This window comes from Alligator mississippiensis, chromosome 14 (genome assembly GCF_030867095.1).
Source record: "Alligator mississippiensis isolate rAllMis1 chromosome 14, rAllMis1, whole genome shotgun sequence".
Classification (NCBI taxonomy): Eukaryota; Metazoa; Chordata; order Crocodylia; family Alligatoridae; genus Alligator; species Alligator mississippiensis.
In genome coordinates this window covers 28,209,390-28,225,409 of record NC_081837.1, presented here as the reverse complement: position 1 = coordinate 28,225,409, position 16,020 = coordinate 28,209,390, and the positions used below count along the sequence as shown (strand labels likewise).

The window sequence follows — 16,020 nt, the reverse complement described above, 5'->3', positions numbered from 1 at the left end:
GATTTATAGAGCATATGAACTTAACCCAACTCTGCTGACTGGCAGTGCTCCTCACACCCAGCAAGTAGCACCTGCCTCAACTCACAGCCCAGTGCTGCGTACTCCAAACTGCAAACACTCATTTAAAATTAAGTCTGCAAGGTCTCAGTACTGGCGATTTTTTTTTTTTTTTGCAATGAACTTGTTGACAGTTAACTATATTAAGTTAAAATATGATTTAAGACAAAACCTTAAATAAACATGCTGAATCCATGAGTCTCAATCAAGAAGATCAAGTTACATCCTGAGTGCTTTTATCAAGAAACATGGGGGAAATTATTGAGGTTAAGCTTAACAGTATGGGACACTAAGTCACATGCTATATTATGGGCTTGATCCTAAAAGGGGCTAATAGTCTCCACCATTTTCAAACTGCTAAAATCTAAAATAAGCTTGCGGGGGGAATCAAACCATAATTCCTCAAATGAATGTTCACAGCATACCTTCCCAGGAGAAAGGCTGTGATAAACCTTGTGTAAAAACTCTAGTTGTAAATCTGCATATTTTAATGGTTTTACCAAGTGAGAACATACTTCACCTTAGAAAAATACCTGCACACAAAGAAAAGGTGATTAAAAATAGATGACTTACATCAAGGTTTAGCAATTTAACTTGGCAATTCCACTTGGCATTTTAAATTAGACATTTAAATTGCTTCTATTTGGATCAATCCACCCTACAAAGCTTGGGTGCTGAGCAAAAGTAAAATGGTGAGACAACTCGCCTGAGCTCACCTGTACAACCAGAAGTAGCCAGAACAAAGCCGCAGCAGTGACAAACCCATTTCAAGAACTCTGCTTCAGGTGAAGGAACCTCAAGAGGTGGTCTGAGCAGTGTCAGAGCACAGAGAAAGACTGTAACTTTCTGCTAGACCCAGTTGAGGTTTTCAGTGTTCAGGCTCTAAGCCTTCCATCAAGGCAGAAGTCAGAGCAGCTGCACTACCCTCTCTCCCATCACAGAGCTTTGGCCCAAAAGGAAAGCACCTATATTCTAAAGGAAGTTCCCCTTGTGGAACTTCCTAAATGACATTCATGGCTGCAGTGATGCACAACAGCTCAAAATCCCCACAACAGGGACTTTGCAGCTTGCCAGGCACTTCCCTTTTCAGGGTGAAGTAACTTTTTCCTCCCATGGGTAGCCAAAAGCTGTTTTATTTGAGAAAGCTAACCATGTGAAAACACAGCTGAGAGAGACCCAAGGGGCCACCACCTGCTGCTGCTGAGCCACCGGCAGTGGGGGCTGTGCACCATAAACCCCACACCTGCCCACATACCCCACACCACATCCTGGTGCACAGGAAAGCTGCTGCTGGGAGGGAACAAGTGGGGGGTAGGCAAGGAGTAAGGGACACTGGCAGGGCTGAAGGGGGGGGCAGCTGTGGCATGGGAGTAAGGGGCAACAGCATATCAGAGCTGCTCAGTACCACAAAGCAGGGGGAGGGGAGGGGCAAGTGCAACTGGACCCACATCCTGGTATGTGAGGGGGGCAGCAGGAGCTCTGATTTTCTGTGACAAAAACCCCAAAATCAAATGCCAAAATATATATTTAGAATGTATTTGATTCTAGTGATTGAAGCACTGGTAGGCTTCCAAACTGCTTTATAAATGTAAACATACCAATTAAACATTGTATTCAGCTGATACCTATATACATAGTGGCCTATCATTTTAATCACAAATTTTGGGTTTTTAAATCAGAGAATCAGGGGGGGTCCTTTAAATCAGAGAATTTGCCGTTTTTAAACAGAAAAAAACAGGATCCCTGTTCATCAGTTTACAAAACTGCTAAGAATGTTTAAAGTATCAATGGGCAGAAGCCTGTGGGACCCCAGAAGGGTGGGGAATGAGGGGCAGGCAAAAGCTCTGGCATCTGGTAAGCAAAAGCAGGAGTTACAATTAGGCAGGGTACACTCAGTTGGGGAGATGCAGGTAGATGGGGAGCAGCATCTGGAAAGGGGACAGGCAGGCAGAGGCTGGGATAGCAGAGCAGTGTCGGCACAGGGCCGAGGCCTGGGACAGAGCTGCAATCTGCTCCCCACACATCCCTGCCTGCAGACCCAGTGCCTGTCATAGGGAAATGTGGGGAGTGGATTGCAGATCTGCCCTGGGCTTGGCCCCATGCTGTCACAGTCCAGCAATCCCAGCCTCTGTCTGTCCTGCTCCCAGATCCTGCTCCCCACCCCACCCTCAGCCTCATCCCATCCAGCTGGCTAAGCATGCCCTGCCCACAAAAGTCCTGGGCCAGCCTCCATGGGGACCACACCTGCCTGCTCTGTCCAGGGTCACTGCTGGTGGGTGCAGGACAGATAGCTCAGGGCTAGACCAACTGCTGCTCCTCCCACCCTCCCGCCATGCTGAGTCAGCAGCCTTTCTCCCCCTCCCTGCACTGGGTCAGGTCTTCATTCCCCACCCCCCTGTCCACAACAGCTCACAGAAACTCCTTAAGTGGTCTTTTCAGCCCAAATAATTACCCATCCCTGGTCTAGATCAAAGAAGCAGTGATGGCTGCCACCAACACCTCCCCACACACCACCCAACCAGCACAGTGTGGACAGGCTGTTCCCTGGGTATGTCTATACTACACAAAACAAGGCCATGCAGTGATCCTACCCCCACTAACTCCAGAACAAGCAGCAGTTTAGCCCCCTTAGTATGGCACTACAGGTAGGCTAACAAGCTCTGCACATCACTAACAAACTTATACAGCTTCCTATGCTTAGACTCCTTATGCCTGAAGAAGGGAGATTGCGCCCAAAAGCTTGCCAAGAACTTTTTTCCAACTACTCAGTTGGTCTAATAAAAGATATGACATCTACTCAAAGAACCTTTCTGTTCCAGAGCTAGCACAGGTTCTCTCTGCCTTGTACCACATAGAGCCCTGGCATATGTTCATTTAAGGTGCCCAGGATCTGATCCCCTATTCCAACTATAATGCTTCCTGCTGTGCCACACACGTATATCAGATGGTAAAATTTTGGGATAAGAACTCCTACTTGCCAGAGCACGGGATGCTTGGGAGCATGGCCCTGGGTCTCCCTACACCGGCAAACTGAAAGCTGGTTGCCCACGGCCCAGCACGACCCTGTGTGGTCCTGGGGCCAGGGTTGATTACCTTATCAGCCCTGACTCTCGGGCAACCCTAGGCATGCAATTTAGATAAAAACGTTCTATATCAGAAGCTCTCAAACTGTGGTCCGCGGACCACCACTGGTCCACAAGCTCCATTCAGGTGTACTGCAGAAAGGTGACCTAAGGCTAAAGCTGACAAATGTTACACCCGATTTCCCAGAACTCTGCTCAAACAACCAGGCACATCCACTGCATTAGAAAGGTAAGACTACTGATTTTAAAATACGAGTTGTGTGCTTTGATTTGTAGAACAAAAAAAAAGTTAAAGTGGTCTGCCAAGACCCTCAGCAATTTTTAAGTGGTCCGCAAAAAACAGTTTGAGAACCACTATTCTATATTGTACGTGGAACACGTATAATGCTGGTTTACCATTTTAAAGCACCTTAAATTGGGTGCATATGTAATGCCCTTGTCATTCATGCAGTGATAAACACCTTAACTGCAGTGTAAATATAAGAAGTAGGGGTGTGCACAGGCTCCCTGAATGAGTTGCCTCCTAGTCTAGAAGAATGTTTGGGAAAATGCCAGCACGGGGTAGGGGTGCACAAAAGAGAGGCAGGGTTTCCACTTCATATAAGTCACTCAAATGAAAGAGAAAAGAAAGACTCCTCTAGCAGCACAGTACTGAGACAACAGGCAAGCAATGGCTTCGAGAGAGGGAGGGGTAGGCACCCCACAGTGAAACAGCATCTCTGCTGGGGAACTGGTTTCCTAAGGCTAAGGCAAATGAGAGGTTGCTGGTATAGCACTAGTTTGAATGTCTCAGAAGGGGCAACTCAATCCTCCCTCTACCTCTGGTAAAGGCCTCATATGGTTTCCTTGATGTGGATGGGATGAAATTTTCAATGTCACAGTCTTGCCCCTGCTGTACTAACATGAACTGCATTATGCTGGCTCTTACTGTAAGCAGTCCTGAACCTGTGTTGGGAAGGGGGACATATAAATAAACAAACACTATCTGCACCCTTGGCCAAGCACAGGGCTTGCTCACATGTTCTGGTCCAATTAGTTTCCTTCCACTGTGGGTGTAGAAAGATACCAAGCACCAGCAGCTACAATGCATCCACAGCAAGTGGCTGCTTTTGTCTACTGTTTGCAGAGCATTTGAAGATCTTTCAGGATGAATACTGTTAAAAAGGCAGGCCAGTCCTCATGTATGAGGAAGAAGCAAGAGACTTGTACACTGACTGCACTAGCCAACAGACCACCTGTGTCTGTGCACCAGGTAGGTGCCATCCCCTGCTCCCCCACCCCACCATGGAGCTGGCTTCCAAGTGCTTCAAGCTCAGGCAGGGAAGCCATAAGATACTTGCCATTCATCTAGGGACACCAAGAAACCACACATAGAGCAAGAAGCCTGCAGAAAGACTGAAGTTATTCCCGTCACCAGAGATCTCTGATACAGCCTTTGCATACAATGCACAAGTAATGCCCCCCCTTCCTCCACACACGTCCAAGGATGTAGCTATCATATGTGCCAATAACCATATTCCAGCAACACCAGATCTCAGCAAAGGCTCCACAAGTTAAGGAAAGACCTCAGGCCTGAGAAATGCAGCACTGTACTGTAGGAATTATCCCACTCCACGTGGAAAGGATACAGAGTGAGCTAGCTAGGGTGCAGAGCCCTGTGCTGACATGACCGCTGTCCAGGGTCATGCTGTCTTTCACAGCAGAGAATACGGCAGTAGGTACCGACAAGGCTACAGACTTATATAAAAGCAGAGAGAAACAGATCTAAAAGCAAAGCTACAGATTAGGCCTTCAGCAAGAGCCAGAGTCTGGGCTCAGCTTCAGAAACATAACTGGTCAGTTCTGCATAGTGTTCCAAGCTGTCTGCAATAACCAGGAAAGGATTCAACAGAAAGAGAACGTTAGCTAAAACATCTTGGAGACCTACGCTTACAGGAGAGTACCCTGAACCCCAGCTCTGCTCCTGCAGCCCTAAAAACTGCTCTCAGTACAACCCCCTCTAATCTCCTCAGGAAAAATAGTGTGTCCCACATCACAGGCCTTCCCCTGGGTACAGTGCCCTAGTGCACAGCCCCTTTGATCTAAGGGGAAGAAACAGTGTCCTGCAGCATAAGTTCAGAGTTCCAGGCAGGAATGGGCCATCAGATCTTCTAGGCTAGGGGTGGCCAACCTGGAGCACAGGCAGAGTGCGTGCCACATGGCAGATCAGAGAGGGACAGGCAGCACAGTGACAGACAAGGCAGGGAGCAGAAATCAGAGCAGAGCAGATAGACCAGGGGAAGGGGACCAGAATGGCATTCAGGAAGCATGTAGGGCTAATTAGTGGCACATGCCAAAAAGGATGGCCCCCATCAATTTAGTCTGATTTCCTGTGCATCATAAGACATTATATCATTCCCAAATGCCCTTGCACTGAGTTCAGCAACTTTAGTTTCAGCCCCCAGGGGACCCAACTGTTTTGTGACAGCCAGAAAATGGGAGGGATTGTGATACCATCAAAACCCAAGTCCTTGCAATGTCAGGGATGTTTGGCTGGGAATTAGGGGTGCACCAACAGAGATTTTGGGGGCTGATACCGATAGCCGATTTTTAAGGAGGCATAACGATCCAATTTCCAATACCAGCCCCGCAGCTTGGAGAGCTGCATGCAGCTGGTAAGTCTGGTGTGGTGGAAGGGGAGGGAAGGAAGGGGCATGGTGGGGGGCAAATCAAGGCCCCTGCTGTGAGGGAGGAGTGCAGCTGGGGCAAGCGCTACCCAGCCAAGGCAGGGCACAGGATGGAGCTGCAGCTCATCAACACACACACCCCGCTGCACACTACTCATCAAGGAGTTGCCGGTCCAACACTCGCCTGCTGATGGCGGCTCCTGCCACTCGTCTGGGAGGGCATGTTGGGGAGGGGCATGTGCCCCCAGATCTGGGCAGGGCAGGCCAGGAAGAACCCCATGCAGCCCTGGCCCCAGTCCACCCTGATCCAGAGGCACATGCCTACCCGCCCCCCCCCCCCCCCCCCCCCCCCCCCCCCCCCCCCCCGAGACGAGCAGTGGCAGGAACTGCCAGACAAGCAGGCAAGCCCCATACCAGCAGCTCCCTGATGAGAAGCATGCAGCATTGGGAGCCGCCCCCCCGGGTAAGCCACAGGTCCGTCCCGTGCCCGGCCCACCCCACTCTGGGCAGTGCTTGCCTCAGCCCGAGCCCCACTCCTTCACTGTGAGGGCCTTGATCTGCTCCTGGCCCCCCCCCACCTCTTCCCTCCCCCCTCCCCTTCCACCACACCCGACTTACCAGCTGTATGCAGCTCTAAGCTGCCGGGCTGTTCTCACTGACTGCGTGCTGCACTGCAGCTGCACACACACACGGGCATTTATCAGACAAATTATCAGCCACATCAGGCCGATTTCCGATATGATCCATTTTCTTTATATCAGTGCTGATCAAATATTGGACCGACGTATCAATGCACTTCTAGTGAGAATGTGGCCAACTGCTGCCAACAACTATTCAAACTCTGTGCTTCAGAGAAGGCAACCTATGCCCAGAGATATCCACCAGTCTGAGCTTCCTGATCCCGATCACAAGGGCTCCCAGAGGGTCTCAGGTCAGCTACCAGCCAGGTGCGGCTTGGCTACAACTTCCTAAAACACAATAAAGAAATCCAACTGGCCATCTCCGCTCATTCATCTCCCCATCCCCAAAGATCCTGTCCCCTCATGCTAACCACTTTTTCCCTCCCATATCCTGTCTTTCTTCTCCTTTCCCTCCTGAGGCTCCATTCTCTCTCCTAGCCCAGGTCTGCCCTACTTCAGGCATCTCACACTGTCTCCTGAACCTACCCCTCAGTCCTCTGAAGTCCTACCTCTTCTGTTCTCCCTTTCCCTACTTTCTTCCTGAACTTCACACTTACACTTCACACCTCAGGTCCCTCTTGCATTTTAGCGCTTTGGGGTCTCTTGCAGGGTTGGTTCACTCAATTACCCCTACTGGAAGCCCCCTTGCAAATCCTGATTCCTACTTCAGCAGCCATTCTGCTTCATAGCTCAGCAATTTCAGGTGTGCCACAACACATCCACCCCTACCAGATCATTTACAATCACTTATCTCCAACACACACATACTCCCTCTGCAGCAAAATCATGAGAGATGGAGGAGGGAAGCAGGCAGCCTGCAGGCCAGGCACAATGACATCTGAGGCCAACTGCACCCAGGATACCACATCAACTCAGCACCCTCTACTGGGAGAAGCCAGGAAGCTCAGGTTTTGCAAGACCCTGCCAAGTGCTGGAGCCTTTCTCCACATCTCAGAGAAAGCTGGCCCAGTTCTAAGCTGCAGAAATTAACTTTAAAATTAAATAACTCAGGCAGCCTTAACTGCCACTCTCTCTAAGCCTGACCACAAGCTTACTAGATTTAAAAAAAAGAACACAAGTTTCACCTTGGTATGTGGAACTGAACATGTTCAAAGGGGGATAAGGAGTCTATTTCCTAACCAACAGTCCTCACAAATCCCCCATCCTGAAGGCACATCTTAAGTTCTTTGTCATTTTTACATTTCCTTGCATTTAGCCATCCTGAAGCAGACACTGTCTACCTGAGCTCAACTAGCTGAGCGTCCCAAATCAGTCAGTGCCAGTGACCAGATCACTCCAGCATGTACCACTCCTCCAATCCATAGGTCACTGGCAATTTTATCAGTTACAATTTTTGGGGTATGGATGGAAAGCTATGGCCCATGGGCCAGATTCAGTCCATGGCCATGGGGCTTTGGCAGAATTCAATGGCAGGGGGAAGCACTGGCAACAGGAACATTTCCTGTGCCACAGCAGGGAGAAAAAGAGGTGACAGACAGGTCCTACCACCTCATAGTATCATAGTGCTTAGGGTCAGAAGGGACCGAAATAGATCATCAGGTCTGACCCCCTGCCCTGGGCAGGAACAGGTGGGTCATATCACCCCAGCCAAGTATCTGTCCAGCCTCCTCTTGAAGACCCCCAAGGTAGGAGAGAGTACCACCTCACTTGGGAGTCCATTCCAGAGCCTGTCCAACTCTGACCCAAGCTGGGTTATTCTGGCCCATGGTCTGAAAAGGTTGCCAACCACTACCTTAAGGAAGTCAAGGTATAATATAACAACACAGTTTCTCTTTATGAAATTACTTCACGTAAACTCATGTTTATTGGCACTAGTTATATCACTGTCCTCTTCATTGATTATTTCAACCCCTTATTGAAGACCCATGATTTTACATAGGATCAGCATCAGAGTAATAGGCCTGTTGTTACCCTGATGCACTCCAAGTCCGTTCCCTCAAGAACCTCTTATGTGCCTGTCAGAACCCATTAATTAAATGCCTATGGCACAGTAGGAAATCCCAGCACAGTAAAAAGCCCGCCAAGTTCAACAGCTACTTTGTTTAAGTTTCAATGAGTCCTCGTAATTGGCTAACCATGCGCGCCACCCACTGGCCGGTTACAAATTATTCCCACTTGGCAACTAGCGATTGGCTTACTAACTATATAAAAGTATGAATGGTTTCCACCCTCGTTGGAGAACTCTGCACGCATCCTGGAGTAAACTTGGTGGACTGATCACCCACCAATGACTCCCCATCACCGACCTCCCTGACATACCCCCTCCCCTGCATGCTCGATAAGCCGTTTACGGAACGTCTCCTCTCGTCTCAAAGAGCTCTCGCTACGTTTGTAACTGCAATCAAAGTCAGCTTCTTCCTGCGCTGCACGCATCAGCGGCGTAAGTAAACAATCTATTTTACCAATACACATTTGTGCCTAATTCCACTCCACTCGCCGAAGTACCCACCTGACGTTCCGGGCTCCTGGCCATAGCCCGGCAAGCCGGTTGGACACCACAGTGCCAAGCAAATAGTACCACGTAACAGAGCTGGGGCTATGCCAGCTCAAAGCACCCAAATGGCTGTTGCAAACATCTGATATCAAATGAATCTGCAAAAACATCTCACAGACAAATCTCTAGCCTCAATGTTTACTTGACAGCTCACATCATCCGCCTGTGATAGACAACTCATGGCCAGAATTTCCCCAACAATTGAATACCTCTCATAGACAAGGAAAAAAAATCCTGTTCCTTCAAATACTACATTGCTTTGCTAGATGGGTTTTGGCTAGTGAGAGCATAGGTTAAGTTCCATAAAGCTCATAAATCTCACTGCCAGTAGGCACAGGCCATAGCAACTAGAGACGCACCAATGCATTGGGCGGATATCAGATCGGCACCGATATAAAGAAAATTGGCTGCATCGGAAGTGGGGCCAATGCAGCCGATAATTTGGCCACTAAGTGCCCGTGCATGCATGCAGCCATGGTGCAGTGCACAGGCAGTGAGGAATACAGCCCGGCAGCTTGGAGAGCTGCGTGCAGCTGTTAAGTCTGTTGTGGTGAAAGTGGAGGGGAGAGGGAAGGGGCGGGGGCAGATCAACACCCCCATGGTAATGGAGAGAGTGAGGCGGAGACAGATGCTGCCCAGCTGGGGCAGGGGGGGGGACAGAGCAGCAGCTCATACAGGGGGGCATGGGGAGGAAGGGGGGCAGCTCATACCGCTGCCTGCACCCTGGGAGAGTATGGGGGGGGCGTGTGCCCCTGGATCTGCACGGAGTGGGGTGGGCTGCAGCTGAGGGCTGAAGCCAGATCTCTCCTCCAGCCGGGCTCTCCTCCACCCAGCTCTCTCCTCCAGCCGGGCTCTCCTCGGCAAGGGCTGCGCTTGGGGCAGGCAGTGGCAGCGCTGGGAGGGGCTACAGTTACCACAAATTTTGCTGTAGCCCCCCCACAGTTCCCCCTCCCAGTGCCACCGTTGCCCACCCCGAGTCCAGCCCCCGCCAAGAGACTGGTGCAGCCCCAGCTCCAGCCTGCCCCCTCCCCGGGTGTGTGCACAGCGATGGGAGCTGATCCCCACCCCCCGGACGAGCCACGGTTCCATCCCACGCCCTGCCCCGGCTGGCCACTGTCTGCCCCTGCCCCAACTCCATCCCTCACCATGGGGAGCGTTGATCTGCCCCCACTCCCCTTCCCGCCACAACAGACTTACCAGCTGCATGCAGCTTTATTGGAAATTGGATCCGTATCAGCCAATATTCCTCCTTAAAAATTGGTTATTGGTATCAGCCCCAAATATCTTTACTGGTGCATCCCTACCAGAGATCCCTACCTAACAAGTCTGCAACAAATAGCTTTCAAGAGAAGTCTGCACACAGGAGGCTGTCCAACATAGAGCTCCTTCCAGTGAAAGAAGGGATGCCTAACTGCTTCTAAAGGAAGGGGGCATCAGGCCTAGAAACAAACACGCTACTATCCTAAGACTCCACAAATAAGACATGATATGTCAAAATACAGAAATAGTGGTAGCAAATCCCTTGGTCAACAAGGCCTCTCCAATCACGCAAACGTTGTCCTTCCCTTTAATCTCCTGACTATATTACATTGACAAAGACAGGCTTGACCAAAATACAGCCTCCCAAACAGCCTGAAGAGGCTGTCGGCCAACATGAAAGAGGGTCTACTGCACCAGTCCATATCTACATTTAAGCAAGTTAGTCTCTCATAAGGTGCCACCCTGCCCTGCCTTCCCTTTGATTTCAGACTAAGGCAAATAACTGTATCTCTCTACATTTGACTGTAAGAGAAGGCAAACACTCCAGACTCTGCTAGTGTCTACACCAGTGGTTCCTAAACTGTGTGTCATGACCCCAAATGGGGTTGCAACATCAGCGGATGGGGTCAGGATACAGGGATCCGGGTTTTCTGTTCCCTGCAAAAAAACAGATTTTCTTCTTCAAAGATAGAGTTCCAGCCTGCAAGGGGATGCTTGGGGCACCACGTGAACGTGGCAACCACATGCACGTGGCAGCCAAGCAGTGGTAGACAGCAGCTCCCACAGCTCCCTCCAGGTAAGTCTATGGGGGTCCGGAGGAAGGTGCACAGGGGACGCATTGTGGGAAGCAGTGGGAGGGCAGGGGGGACAGATGATACGGGGGGGGGAAGCACATGCCCCCTGAGATTTTTTGCCCTATAGCAGGGTGCAAGGCTGCAGCCACGCCAGACCAGCTCCGGGGCAGAAGCCACCTCCACAGCCCAGCAGGTGGGACCTGACACAGGAGGGAATGCTGTACTGCCATGGCTGCAAAAGGTGAGTTGTGACAACGTGAAGTTGTGCCCCCACTGCTGCCAGGCAGGCAGGGGGCACCTCAGTTTGATGGCCACAGTTGTGCAGTGCTCCCTTCTGCCCTGGGTCCCAGCTTGCTGGGCTGCTGAGGCCCCAGGGGGCAGCTGGGCAAGGAGTCCCAAGCTTGCAACAGGAAGCCCACATTCCCCCTCCCCCTGTGGGTTCCACTCCTGCCCTGCTGTGCTGCCTGCAGAGGCAGGGGGTGGGAGCAGCAAAGGGAGCCAGGCTCCATGGTTCACTCCAGCTACAGCAGCTGCCACCTCCCACGGGTGACAGCTGGGGCTCAGACGCTGCTGTGGAGCAGGGGACTGTGGGACCTGGGGATGGGGGGTGCATGTTGGCTGGGAGTGAGGGGCATCGGCAGGGCCCAGGAGTCTGTAGCTGCAGATTGGGAGTGTGGGACCATGCTGAGGAAGTGGGTTGTTAGTGGGGTCATGCAGCGGGAGGGATGCAGCCCTCAAATACACTTGAAAAGTCATCACTCTTAAGTCCTGGATACTTTTGCTTCCGAGTGAATGCAGAGGCATACTTCTTGCTTTGAAACTTTACTCCCACTGACCAAACACCACTCAAAACAGTGGAGGTACACAGAATGCTAACAGGCCTGTAACATGCACCCTGCCCTGATGACCATGCACAAAACTCTCCCTCCACCGGGAAGCCCAAGGGGAACAGGAATTAAAGCCCAATGAAAGCCCAACACACAGCAGTAAAGCATCAATCCCAAGCTCCAGCAACAGGGGCTGTTCTCAGGAGGGAAAGAGCCGCGAACCTAGAAAGCAAAGGCTCACGAGCAGCGCGGGAGGAGCAAGGCAGGAACCGGGGCCCGAGCCGCACGGCCCAGGAACGAGAGATCAGAGACGCGCCGCAGGAGGGCGGCAGGGGCAGGCCCGGGGCACAGCGGCCCGTGACGAGCACACCCGGCAGCTGCCAAGCCAGGGCTGCGCCGCGGAAAACTGCGGGCCGAGCCGGGCCGCGCCGGACGAAGGAGGCGCGTGCGGGGACGGGAAGCCGAGCCGCAGGGCCCGCACGGGGGACTCTGCTCTCCGCAGGAGCCGGGCGCCAGCCCAGCCCAGCCCTGCCCCGCCCCGCCAGAAGCGGACGAGCCGCGGGCCGGCGGCGGATCCCGGAGCTCGTGGCGGCCCCGGCATAAGGGCTACAGCTCGAGCCGGCGGGGCGGGGCGGGCAGGCCGCGCGGGGCAGGGGTCTCACCTGAGTCCGTCTCCGCCGCCCCCGCCTTCGCCGCGTGCACTTCCCGCCCAGCCCCGCGCTGACCCTGCTCGGCCCCACCAATCAGCCGGCGCCGCCGAGGCCCCCGTCGGCCAATGGACAAGGAGAACGCAGCCCCGCCCAGGACTGCGCGGCCAGGCCGCCACCGCCCCCCAGCTCCTCAGCCTACCGGAGGCCTTGGCGTGAGGAAGAATGGCGCGGGCGCGGGGCGGGATCTCCGTGTGCGGCATCCAATCAGAAATCACAGCGCGTCCCAGCGTAGCCAATGGCCCGAAAGAATGGGAAAAGCACTTCCTCACCCCCTAGGCCAGGAGGACTCGACAAAGCCGGCAGCCATTGGCGGTTTGGAGAGGCGGGGCCGTGCGTCACGGGGCACGTGAGGGGGCCCCGCCCCATCCTGGTGCCGCCGGCAGGGGGCGCGCGGGCGGGGGCGGCGCGGGGCCGGGCCGGGCCTTGCCGGGCGACGCGTCCCCCGCTCGGGCTGGCTGCGGGCAGGCCCGGGATCCGAGGGAGCTGCAGGTCCCATGAGGCTGAAGTTGGTTCTTTATTCCCAGTTCCTTATTCCCGATTCCTTATTCCTGGTTCCTTTTTCAAAGCTAATCTAGACCCAATAAAAACGTGTTATTAGTGAATTACACATTCTGAAGAGACAGAATTTCATTAACTACACACGTACTAATTAATATATAAAATAATATTTCACATCAAGTACAGCACCCTAAACAAATGTCAGATTAGGATGGGATTATGGGGCAAAATGCTTCTTGGGCCATCCCAAATTTGGTGCTGATGCCACTGGGGGACTGTCCCAAAGAACCATGACCACAGACCCGCCCCGCCCAAAGCACGGTTGGCCGTGCCCAGCTGCCAACTAACAGCCCCCATGCCCACTATACTAAGTATAATGGCTTGAATAAGGAACTGGTTTTTGAGCCCGGATTATGTCTAGAAATTCTGCTTGGGCCACCCATCAGAATACCTCTGCGCAACTAGGGGACTGTCCTGGACATCTGTCACCAGAGACTTGCCCGGCCCAAAAAGCAGTTTGGCTGTGCCAGGATGCCAACAGTGCCCCAGCCACTGCACTAAATTAATGGACCCGAATAAGGAATTGGATTATGGGCTGGGATTACACCCAGAAATCCTTCTTGGGCCACCCCAGGCCACACCTCAGTGCCAGCAGGGGACGCTTATGGACATCTCTGAGCAGAGACTTCCCCGGCCCAAAGTGCGGTGTGGCCGTACCAGACTGCCAACCGACAGCACCCATGCCAGTGTGCTAAGTATCTGGACCCGAATAAAGAACTGGATTTTGGGCCGGGATTATACCCAGACATCCTTCTTGGGCCACCCCAGACCACACCTCTACGCCACCAGGGGACTGTCCTGGACATCCGTGACCAGAGACCTGCCTGGCCCAAAGTGCGGTTCGGCCGTGCCTGGCTGCCAACAGACAGCACACCAGCCACTGTGCTAACTGTACACACCCGAATAAGGAACTGGATTTTGGGCCAGGATTATACCCAGAAACCCTTCTTGGGCCACCCCAGACCACATCTCTGTGGCACTGGGGGACCTACCTGGACAGAGAGATGTGGTCTGGGGTGGCCCAAGAAGGATTTCTGGGTATAATCCCAGCTCAAAAAAACAGTTCCTTATTCAGGGCCATTAATTTAGCACAGTGTCTGTGGTGTGGTGTCAGTTGGCAACCTGGCATGACTAAACCGTGTTTTGGGCTGGGCAGAGATGCCCAGGATTGTCCCCTGGTACCACAGAGGTGTGGTCTGGGGTGGCCCAAGAAGGATTTCTGGGTACAATCCCAGCCCAAAAAAACAGTTTCTTATTCAGGTCCGTATATGTAGAACAGTGTCTGGGGAATGGTGTCAGTTGACAACCTGGCACGGCTAAGCCGTGTTTTGGGCTGGGCAAATCTTTGGTCAGAGACGTCCAGGAGAGTCCTCTGGTGCCACAGAGGTGTGGTCTGGGGTGGTCCAAGGAGGATTTCTGGGTATAATCCCAGCCCATAATCCAGTTCTTTATTCAGTTCCATATACTTAGCACATTGGCTCTGGTCCTGTCTGTTGGCAGCCTGGCATGGCCAAACCGCATTTTGGACTGGGTAAATCTCTGGTCGGAGATGTCCATAAGCATCCCCTGGTGGCACAAAGACATGATATGGGGTGGCCTAAGAAGGATTTCTCGATATAATCCCAGTCCAAATCCAGTTCCTGATTCAGTTCCATGTATTTAGAACAGCGGCTGGGGTGCTGACTGTTGTCAGCTTGGCACGGCCAAACCGCACTTTGGACCGGGCAAGTCTCTGGTCACAGATGTCCAGGACAGTCCCCCGGTGCCACAGAGGTATTCTGATGGGTGGCCCAAGCAGAATTTCTAGCCATAATCCCATCCTGAAAGCCAGTTCCTTATCCAAGTCATTATACTTAGTATAGTGGGCATGGGGGCTGTTATTTGGCAGCTTGGCACAGCCAAACTGTGGTTTGGGCCAGGCAGGACTGTGGTCATGGTTCTTTGGTACAGTCCCCCAGTGGCATCACAATGAAATTTGGGGTGGCCTAAGAAGTATTTTGCCCCATAATCCAATCCTAATCTAACCTTCATTTAGGGCTCTGTACTTGATGTGGAATATTATTTTACATATTAGTAAGTAAATACGCATAGCTAATGAAATTTTCTTTAGGGTATGGAATTCATTAATAACAAGTTTTTATTGGGTCTAGATTAGCTTTGAAAAAGGAACTGGGAATAGGGAATAAGGAACTGGGAATAAGGAACCAACTTCAGCCTCATGCGGATCCCCATGTGCCTTGAGCACATGGGCCCCAGTCTTGTGCAGGAAGCAGCCACCGCAGAGTGCACAGCGCAGCCCAGAGCTCTTGCCCTGCTGGAGCCGCTTCCTGAGGCTGAGCAAGTTCCTGGAAGCAGCTGGGGAAGGCTGCGGTGTGGGGGCGATTCCACTGCCAGGCTGAAGGTGGTTCCTCACCAGAGCTAATGAATTAGGCATGCTGAAGAGCTGGAATTTCATCAGGGATGTACACTTACTAATAACACCATAAAATAATATCTTATAAAGTGCACAGCCCTGAATAAAAAACTGGGATTACAGGGAAAAATCCTTTTCGATTCACCCCAAGCCATACTTCTCTGCCATTGGGGGCCGTCCCAAAGAAGACAGGGCAGTCCTGCCCACCCTGACGCTTTGTTTTGGAGTGCCAACCTGACAAGCCATAGGCCCCAAATAAGGATCTGTGCTTCCACTGGATTGTATGGCTTGGGGCGACCTGACAAGGATCTTTACCTGTGATCCCAGCCCAAAAACAGCTCCTTATTGAGGACTATATCAATAGCACACAGGGTCTGCCATCAGGGGACTCTCCCAAAGAAGACTAGCAGAGTCCTATTACTACCTCAGTCACTTTAATAAAATAAATTCTAAGTAC

General features: G+C 52.2%; 1 protein-coding gene across 1 annotated transcript in view; it reads right to left on the bottom strand.

Annotated features, from left to right (window-relative positions):
- The window catches only part of MTMR4 (myotubularin related protein 4), a 78,905-nt gene extending 66,279 nt beyond the window's left edge, over positions 1-12,626 (bottom strand). Inside the window, exon 1 of the mRNA XM_014609858.3 lies at positions 12,545-12,626. The gene's annotated coding sequence lies outside the window, so the exon portion shown is untranslated. The remainder of the gene's footprint in view (positions 1-12,544) is intronic.
- Between the last annotated feature and the right edge of the window lie 3,394 nt (positions 12,627-16,020).